General features: G+C 33.0%; 1 protein-coding gene across 3 annotated transcripts in view; it reads right to left on the bottom strand.

Annotated features, from left to right (window-relative positions):
- Window positions 1-1,825: 1,825 nt before the first annotated feature.
- Window positions 1,826-10,593, bottom strand: part of LOC111512968 (uncharacterized) — a 207,321-nt gene continuing 198,553 nt past the window's right edge. Inside the window, exon 6 of one of the 3 annotated variants that reach the window (XR_012467694.1) lies at window positions 1,826-2,379. The gene's annotated coding sequence lies outside the window, so the exon portion shown is untranslated. The remainder of the gene's footprint in view (window positions 2,380-10,593) is intronic. The other 2 variants (XR_012467693.1, XR_012467697.1) reach the window with 2 other exon arrangements.

Here is a 10,593-nt window from a genome sequence, read left to right as displayed (position 1 = left end):
TTTGAGGTTTTTTTTGCTAAAAACGGGGTAGGGAAATGAATTGCCTATTTTTTTTTATTTTTCTTGTATTATAATGAAATTAGGTAAGTGACAGTTTTGTAAGTCGCCCTTTTTAGTTAAGCGCAATCTGTGATTTTTGTGAGTAACTTCTAATTCTACACCAACATTGTATGTAACTTTTGTAATATGTATTTTTTTTTCAAGGTGAATTAACATTATTATTAATATTGAAAGCTCATGATCATTGAGAGAAGTCATTGTAGAAACCTAAAAATTTTATTCTCTCTTGGTTATTCAGTAGAAACGGTTAGAGTATCTGCAAGCACATCAGAAATTCCAAAAACGAAGGTATCCTGTTATATCTTCGACAAACAACTGGTTTCGGCAGAAATTGAACCAAGAAAAAATCAAACACCAGATTTCATTCAGATATGCATATGTTATATTAAACTTCTAAATCACGTTGCTTGAGAGTGATTACCGACTACCAAATTGAAAAATATTAAATAACCTATTAAATATAAATCTTTAGATACATGTCGACTGTGCGCTTGCAATTCTTGTAAAAAATCGATATCAGTGTCTAAAGAATCAGCTAAGAAAGCAAAAAATTCACCACAAATCGCAAAATATACTTCAGGATAAATAGTAGAGTTATGTAATATAGGCAACTGAGAGTACACAATTTCAAACATTTATTTGCCTGTTCTGCAGAATTCACTTATCCTAAAATGACTGGAAAGCTATGCATCTTTCATCAATCATATAATTATAGAACTATGCCAAGAATAATGCCCATTGATACTATGGTTTTAGCTCACCTCACAACAAAATGAAATTGATGCATAAATATTTTTTCCAAAAAAAATATATTTATCAAATACATTGAGCCGGATCTCTATCGTGTTTACATGTCACTTATTGATTTTTGATAAATTCCTACTTCGCATGAGAATAAACGACTCTGCGCGAAATCAATTAGGCGTAAAAATGTTCAAATGCATTAGCATTCCATTTATATATACAGTTCAGTGATCTTTGGTGCTAGGGTTGGATTGTGAAACAGAAGGTGGCCGGACGAGAGTACAGTTTCTAGCTTCAAGTAAATGTGACAAGCCATCACTGCTTTTTTTGGAGGTAAACAGTCCAAGTAACCACACTCTTGCACTATCATGACATCTGTAGCTCTTCCACCATATCCATCGGATATAAAATTAATCGATCCGTCTGGTGTACATGAAATTAAATATTTCAATGTATTACATTTTTTGTACTGTTACCAAGTAAGTGATTTCTGGACTGGATTTGGATTTCAAAGCAATCAACAATAGAAATAACATTTGAATACCTAGCTCTGAATGATATAGGTAAATTTTTATATACCTCAGTTGGTGTTGGCCACACAATCAAGTCTTTCATTTCAGATGCGATAAGAGGTAAACTTTTATTGGATATTCTATTGATAGTGCTCTGTGAGTAGCCAAAATGTAAAGCAAGTATTCTGAATGATTCATTTAACTTCAATTTCTTAAGTGTTATTAATACGTCTACAGTTGGAAGTGGAATGTTTTCACTTGAAAGTTTTATTATATGGTATGACTGTTTAGGTAATTCTAGTAACATTTTGGGTTCTCTATCTATGCCACTTAAAATACTACTGCGCATTACATTTTTAAAATGTTTTTCATCATCTAAATCTTCTGATTCATCTTGCACACAATAACTTAAGTCAGATGAGCTACAGGATTCATATTCATGAGATATCTGTGAAGAAATAGAAGGAACAGATGTACTATACTATTAGATTTATTTGCAAATAATTTTCTTTTTACAACAGTTGTCACAGGTTTTATTGGTGAAGTTCCAATATTTTGTGATGGAAGGGGAAAAGGAGATAAAGCTACATTTGTCTTTTTTGAAGATGAATTAACTTGAACAGTTTTACTTCTGAAGTTTGATCTCTCATTTATTTGCACACACTTGTCACTAAGTAAGATTTCTGTATTAGTAGAGACTTCAACATGGGATGTACTGGGCTCTATTACAGAGACATCCATAAGAGAGGTACTAGGCCTCACTAGATAATTTTCACAGCCTTCATTATAGGAAGGAAGTACTTGGTCCGGCATGACAATAACTTGTTTGTGAAGTTTCACTTTCTAAAACATTTTCAATGTTGACTTCAGGTTCGGACAGAGCTTTATTCATAGGTGATAATCTTCTTTTCTTAACAGCATACATTCTCTCCTGTGGTGATGGCATTCGTTTTTGGCATTGAAATGTATGAGGCATAACTCCTTTATTTAACAGTAATTTAACTTTTTTGCCGTGTTCCTTCATGAGCTTGTATTTAATATAATTTACTGTATCTTCCTTGATCTGAAATAAACACAACACTTGTTGAAGCATTTTGGGATACCTAAGTAGAAATAATGAATAACTTTACATATAGGTACATAGAAAATATTTTTTTTAGTCTATGCAGAGCTTAGATGAAGAATCTTCTAAGATGTTATGACATACGTAAATAAGGTTATGAACTTATAGAAAGTTCTGTAACCTTGGGATTTCTACAAAACTACACGATGTTATTTGTCCAAATATAATATACCTACTTATATTAAAATGATCTTCACAACAATGCTGACGCGATATATCAATGTTGAGGCGATTATCCCTTCGCATAACCTTACACCATTGTTTACGTATGTTTGGATCTCTTGGAACAGCAAAAAAACTGTATCTGGTGTACTTTTTATAGTGTTCGGATACATTGGTACCATGCAATATCTATAAAATGGCTTTTTTTCTTCTTCCATAATTATTACGCGATATTTAAACTAAAACACCTTGTTAACTATCAAACTAACTCTAAATGCAAACAATAAACTGACAGGACGTGCCCTATGACATCACACCTCAAGCGCGCGAGAAATAGGAGCGTCTGAACTTGTAAAATTAAACCAATATTTTTAATTATTATTATTTTTAATTACTCTTACAGCTATGTTTATTTTTTTTCTATATCAAAATGAAGCGAATATTGAATACAAAAAATGAAAAAATTGCCTGCATATTCCCTATTCTTGATAAAGGTTCACTCAGAAACTTGTCACACATTTCATTGAAGTCCAGCAGAGTCGAGTCTCTCTCTTGACTGGTTGTTTTCAAGCATTTTTTCCTTATCATAGCTCTCAGAGAGAAGTGATTATGAAGGAGAGAATGGACTTGACAACATGAACGTGGAAGGCCCGTTTTATACTGGAAACAATGGAAAAACAAAATGGTCCAAACATCCAGGCCGTCCGAATGTAAGAATAAGAAAGGAGAATATTGTCACGCAATTGTCCACTGTTAGAAGAGTATATAAAGATGGTAAAACGGAAATAGAATGTTGGAGGTACTTCATCTCTATAACAATCTTCGAAGAAATTATTATTCATACAAATAAAAAGATTCAAATTCATTCAAATGCCTATTCGGAGAATAATCAGTACAAAATAAAATGAACTGATAGAGCAGAGTTGGAGGCATTATTTGGGCTTTTGTATTTGGCCGGCTATTACAAATCAGGGCGTCAAAATGTCAAAGATTTGTGGTCAACCGATGATTAAGGAGTACCAATCTTCATGAAAACCATGACTCTTCAACGGTTTGATTTTCTTTTGTGTTGATAAACTTGCACCGATAAGGACAATCTTTGATTGCTTCGCTTCGAACTGCAGAAAAATGTATTCGCCAAGTATGTACCTAACTATTGACGAGCAGTTAATTGCTTTCAGAGGTAATTGTCCCTTTCGAAATATTCCAAACAAACCGTCAAAATACGGTATAAAGATATTCGCTTTGACTGATGCTCCATCACGATGACAAAATTGATGAGGCGATTCAAAATAAAGAGAAGCCCGAAATTATAACATTTTACAACCTGACTAAGGGGGAAGTAGACTCCCTAGATAAACTCTCTGTTTCAAGGAATTCAAGGCGATGGCCACTGACAATATTTTATTCAATCCTCAACACAGCAGGAATCAATTCAGAAATTGTGTTCAGACATTATACGGCCAATTACGTAACAAGAAGGCGGGATTAGATTAGAAACTTAGCAATATAACTTATAAAGAAACATCAAGAACGCCGACTGCAAAATATGAGGCTCCCCAGAAATTTACGGGGGCAAGAATCTGCGCAACCTACAGCTAATTCAGATGAAACGCCAAAAAAGAGACGGTGTGACTTCTGTCCGCGTAATTCAGACAGAAAATCGAAATATTTTTGTGTCAATTGCAAAAAAATAATTTGTTTGGAACACTCAAATTTTATGTACAATAATTACAAAGATGAAGAAAATGTCTAATGCCGATTGTTGCTATGTATTAATAATTTTTTTACTTCAAGTATGTACCGTAATCTGGGGTGGAATCGGACAGTAGGGGCTAAGGCGGACATAAGCACGTTTTTCTATAATTTTTTTCAAGGACATCTCGCCGGTGTGCCAAATCGCGCTGGACCTGTCTAGATACGTTAGTAGACATCAAAACACATTGGTGGATGGTCGTGGTGACTGTAATTTCCTCCGGTCGCGTACAAATCGGCTTCTATTTCGTATTGCGTGAAGTGTTGTTTTTTTAACTAGTGAAAAGAAACTATTGCCCACAGGTAAGGTTTACTAATTTATTGATAATATTTGGCGATAAAATGATAATAATACCACCTATCGTAATTTGAAAAATAATTGAAATATAAAATATTGTCCACAGGTGGGGTAAAGGCGGACACCATGGTGAGTAATTACAAAAAGAAGATAGGCCTAAATGAATTATGATGAAACAAATTTACAGAGAGCACTAGACGATGTGAAAAAAGGCAAGAAAAGTTTGAGACAAGCATCAGAATATTATAAAATTCCTAAATCTACACTCCATGACAAAATTAAGAGAAAAAAATAAGGGAAACATGGCGGCAAAACTGTATTTTCAGCAGAAGAAGAAAGGTTATTAGTAAAAGGCATAATCAAATTTGGTGAATGGGGCTTTCCATTGACTCGCAGAGATATAAGATGCTTAGTAAAAAATTACCTTGATAGACGAGGAAAGAAAATAAAAACTTTTAAAGACAATTCACCTGGAGTTGAATGGTTCTATAATTTTTTTAGAAGACATAACATATTAACCGAACGATTAGCTCAAAACATTAAAAGATGCAAGGCTAATATTACCAAAGACACTATAAGAGAGTTTTTTGGAAATTTAGAATCGACATTGGAAAATGTTGAGCCTACCCATATAGTCAACTATGACGAGACGAATCTCACGGACGACCTAGGGAGGCAAAAAGTTCTATGCCGCCGTGGGTCTAAGAGGATAGAAGTTATACAGGATTCCAACAAATCAAGCCTCAATTATGATGGCAATTACTGCATCCGGACATCTACTGCCCCCATATGTGATATACAATGTAATTTTTCGAAGGTTCTTATTATTATTATTTAATAATACCGTTGTTATCGTATTAATAAACCTCGCCGCATACCTTCAGAGCGCTCTAGAATACCCTCTCAACAGTAAGGGAGCAATTGTACCGGAGATGATGGTTGAGTATTCCGAAACTTCGTCGATTATGTTACAATCCGGAATAATCCTGTTCAGAACCGAGCGGTAAGTTCCAAACAGGCGAGATTACTTTTTATGTTAACCCAGGTGTTCATTTTAAACCCAACTGAAATACGCTTCGTGAACGTTTTAAATATTTTGTGTGTGGTCTGCAATACTGTGAAGTACATATCAGTGATCGCTCCAGTTAGTTTAGTGAATATCACGTAAATTACACATCACAGTTATTTTCCAAAACAAGATACGAATGTGAGTACATCATGTTTACCTAATGAGATTCAATTTCGAGTTCCTAAACGATCTATAACATCATATTCCTGCATTTGATCACATATAAACAGCAGTCAGAATATAAAAACCAATACAAACGATTATCTTATCAGCAACAAAATTCATTGAATATAAAGCAGACCGTATGTCTGAAATCGAAATCACGAACAAACAAATTTTCGAAGAGTTGGTCAGATGCAAGAAAGATTTCAAAGCTACGATAGAGACGGTTGAAGTTAGGATATCTCTTCAAGTAGAGGAAATAAAACACAAAGTCGAGAAGGTTGAGAGAGAAAATCAAAAACTAAAAAGCAAAATAGAATACCTCGAAAGAGCAGGAAAGAAAAATAACATCGTGATTTTTGGCAAAGAAAGGAGAGACAACGAAATACTGAAAGCAGAAGAAACCATAAACATCCTAAAATATCTTTTAGATATCAACCTAGATTAATCGGATCTGAACAACGTGTATTCCTTAGGCAAATCTGGAAAAAGTCCGCTAAAAATTGAATTCACCTCTTTCCTCAAGAAGTCTATGGTTTTGAAAAATGCCAGTAAATTAAAAGGTACGCAAATTCACATTGCAAATGACTTAACAGTTGAACAAAGAGAAGAAGGAAAAATCCTCAGAAGACATCTTCATCTTGCTAGACAAAACGAAGAGAAAAATTGTTTCATAAAAAACAAGTTGTTTGTTGACAACCAAATTTATACAGCTGCCGAACTAGAATCAACCCCTTTCATATTTGAAGGGACCAAAGCAAACAGTGACCCAGGTACACCATTGAATACACAAAAACAAACCCAGAAAGAAGAAAGTGAAGAAACACCCCTCAATATCCAAATTCCACGAAGAAAAACCGTTAAATATACGGAAATAACACACAACCCTCGTAATACCACAAAAACAGATACGACAAAAAAACCAATCAAGGAAAACACCACCGAACGACCAAACACAAGACACAACTCAACATCGAAGTAATCACCGCGTTTTCACACTTTTTATCTTTAGGTTTATAAGTCCAAATCAAACCACGTCTCTAGTTTTATGCATTCTCAGATTGGGTCAAATCCCCTAATTAATTAATCTGTTGATCATACTCTATATTCTATTACTCTACTACTAATTCTATTACTCTATTACTAATTCTAAAACCCAAAAATGGATCAGTATATACGCGATTTCATAGTCAGCAAAATAATAGCTTATCCATTGGAAGATATTATGGAATGCACTGATGTTTTAACTATCAATTCATTGAACAATAACTTCAAAATATTAAGCATGAATATTCGTAGCATCAATAAAAATCTTGATCTGTTTAAAATTCTTCTACAAGGGTTGAATTCAGACATAGATTGTTTGATTCTCACTGAAACATGGAATATTGTTGACCAATACACTATTGACGGATATGACGTGCTATATAATGAAGGTCACTATAATCAAAATGATGCCGTTGTAGTTTATGTGAAAACATCATTGAATTACACTTTTAACCGGACTGAAATTTATAATAATATCAACATAATGGACATTAGAATATCCACTACAGGTAGAAAAAATATAATTGTTACAGCAATCTATCGATCCCCAGTTTCAGATGCTAGAGAATTCATAAATAGATTGAATTTATTTCTAGAAAACACCAAGAATACTGATGATATTTGTATATTTGCAGGAGATTTTAACATCAATTTATTAGATCCCGACCAAGATGTATGTTCGGATCATCTGAATACTTTGAATGAGCATGGTTATATATCTACAATCAACAAACCGACAAGGGTCCAAGCCAACAGTAGCACTTGTATAGATCACATATTTCTAAAATCGAGTGTTGACATTCAAGACCAAATAATACCAATAATCCTAGAAACATCAATAACAGACCACTATACAACTATTCTTCAAATTATGTTAGAAAATGAAACTCGTAATGACAACAAACAAACAAAAATTATCAAGTACATTAATGAAAAAAAAACTCAACAATACGTTCAAGAGTATAAACTGGGACCCGGTATTCTCTTCTAATGATGCAGATTCTGCGACAAATATATTTATTGATATTATTTCTGATTCGGTGAATGCATGTACTGAGAAAAGAAAATTCAATAGGAGACATAAAAAAATTGCACCTTGGGTTACTGATGGTTTATTGAACTCTATAAACAAAAAAAATAAAATGAAAAAATCTCTCCTAAGACAACCTGATGATACTGAACTCAGAATTGAATTCAAAATGTATAGAAATAGACTAAACACTATCATAAAAAAAACTAAATCAAAATATTATAAAGATCGAATAGAACAAAACAATCATAATACAAAAAAATTATGGGAAGTAGTACAAGAAATTAGTAAAACTGGAAAAACACACAAATATATTGACTCCGTTTTTGACGAAAGTGGGCGGGTGTTGACAGACAGAAGAGATATAGCCAACGAATTCAATTCCACATTTTCAAGTATGGGTAGGAAAATGGCCAACAAAATCAAAAAGATCCAAATTTTGTCTTAAGACGAATAACTATGTCCAACTCGTTAGTCTTCACTCCGGTAGACTCAGCTGAACTCCAGATCATAATAGGAGAACTGAAAAATAAAAAGGCACTTGGTACTGACAATCTCAGAGCTGAAACAATTAAAATTATATGTTATCATATTATTGACCCTTTGAAGCATATTGTAAACAAATGCATTAAACAAGGTACATTCCCGACAGCATTTAAGAATTCAGTAGTAATTCCCGTATATAAAAAAGGAGATACTCAAGAAATAAGTAATTATCGTCCCATATCTTTAATAACCCATCTTTCGAAAATATTCGAAAAAATAATTGAAAACAGATTAGTCTCTTTCCTCAACAAATATAAATTCTTATCAGAACATCAATTTGGCTTCAGACAGAAGACATCTACTGAAGACGCAATAATTGCTTCAACAAAAAAAAATAACAGAAGCCCTCAATGAGAGTAGCCCTTGTCTGTGTATATTTGTAGACTTGTCGAAAGCTTTCGACACTGTTAGTCACCGTCTTCTTCTGCAGTTACTGGAAGATATTGGTGTCAGAGGAATCTGCTTGCAGCTCTTCAAGAGCTATCTAAATAATAGAATTCAGTCAGTAAATGTTGATGGTGTACTCAGTGACGTAAAGCCGATTGACTATGGAGTACCGCAAGGTACAGTCCTAGGGCCTATACTATTCAATATATATATATATATATATATATATATATATATATATATATATATATATATCAATGGATTGTTCTCATTGAGATGCTCCGGGGATATAATTGGATTTGCTGACGACACAGCTATATTTCATAAATCTGATAAGTGTGAGAATCTGAAACTTGAAACTGAACACGATTTCGAAATTATAAAAAAATGGTTCGAGCACAAACTACTTACAATCAACACAGAAAAGACTAATTACTTACCGTTTAGCTGCAGCTCACCTGGACTTCCCGATTTCCAAGAATTGAAAATAGAAGGCGCCACTGAAAAATTCATCATACTACCTGTAAAAAAAATTAAATACTTGGGAATCATCATTGACTATTGCTTAAAATGGGATCTTCACATAGCAAACGTATTAAAGAAACTAAGAACCATTCTATTCAAATTCAGAAAACTCAAAGAAAACATACCTGTGGGCCTGATGAGAATATTATACCATGCATTAGTAGAAAGCCATCCACGCTACGGGATTCTAGCATGGGGTGGAGCTTTGAGGACGCACATAAACCAATTAGAAGTGATACAGAGGAGATTCATAAGGCTGATATACTCTAAAAACCTCAGATATCCTTCTGACAAACTTTATTCTGAATCACAGATCTTAGACCTGAGGCAGTTATACTTCTTCATCACAAGTATTAAATATCATACTTCAAAACACTCCAACCAACTCCCTGCTCATAACACCCGAATTAAAAACTATTACAAACTTCCTTCTATGACTAAAACAACAACACAAAGATCGTTTTCTTACCTTGCACCAAAATGCTATAATCACATTCCGGAAGAGATTAAATCTCTGAAGAGCAATAATATGTTCAAAAAACAACTGAAATGCTTCATAAATAGCAACCCGAGAAATGTGATAAGCGAATTGTTAGATAAATAATGCTCAGTCGGTCTGAGTTTACCTAAATCATGCCTCCTACTTTTTGTATCAAAATCATCATAATCGACTTCCGGTTAATTATATATTATATTGTTCATTGTCATATGTGTGTGTGTATATATGTGTATGTGGATGTATGTATATGAGTTTATATGTGTATATATGCATATGTGTATATATGTGTATGTATATATGTGTATATATATATATATATATATATATATATATATATATATATATATATATATATATATATATATATTATCAAGTTATTCATTCATTTTATTCGTTTATTTATCTATATATTGTGGATTTATTTATGTATTGTGTATTTATTCATGTATTGTGTATTTATTCATGTATTATGTATTTATTCATGTTTTTACGATATTCGTGTATTTATCTATGTATTGTATATTTATTCATTCATTTATTCATGTTATACTAGTCGATATCACGCACAAGAAACATTTTTTTCGAAAATGTTTCTTTTGTGATGCCTTTGTTTGTTCACCCCTATTTTATAATATTTTAGTTGTTATCATTATGGTGAATAAACTCATTATTAT

This window comes from Leptinotarsa decemlineata, unplaced genomic scaffold, assembly GCF_025532065.1.
Source record: "Leptinotarsa decemlineata unplaced genomic scaffold, Ldec_3_MD MMD2_tig00026347_RagTag_RagTag, whole genome shotgun sequence".
Taxonomy (NCBI): Eukaryota; Metazoa; Arthropoda; class Insecta; order Coleoptera; family Chrysomelidae; genus Leptinotarsa; species Leptinotarsa decemlineata.
The sequence above is the reverse complement of the archived record's forward strand: the minus strand, read 5'-3'. Positions and strand labels throughout refer to the sequence as shown.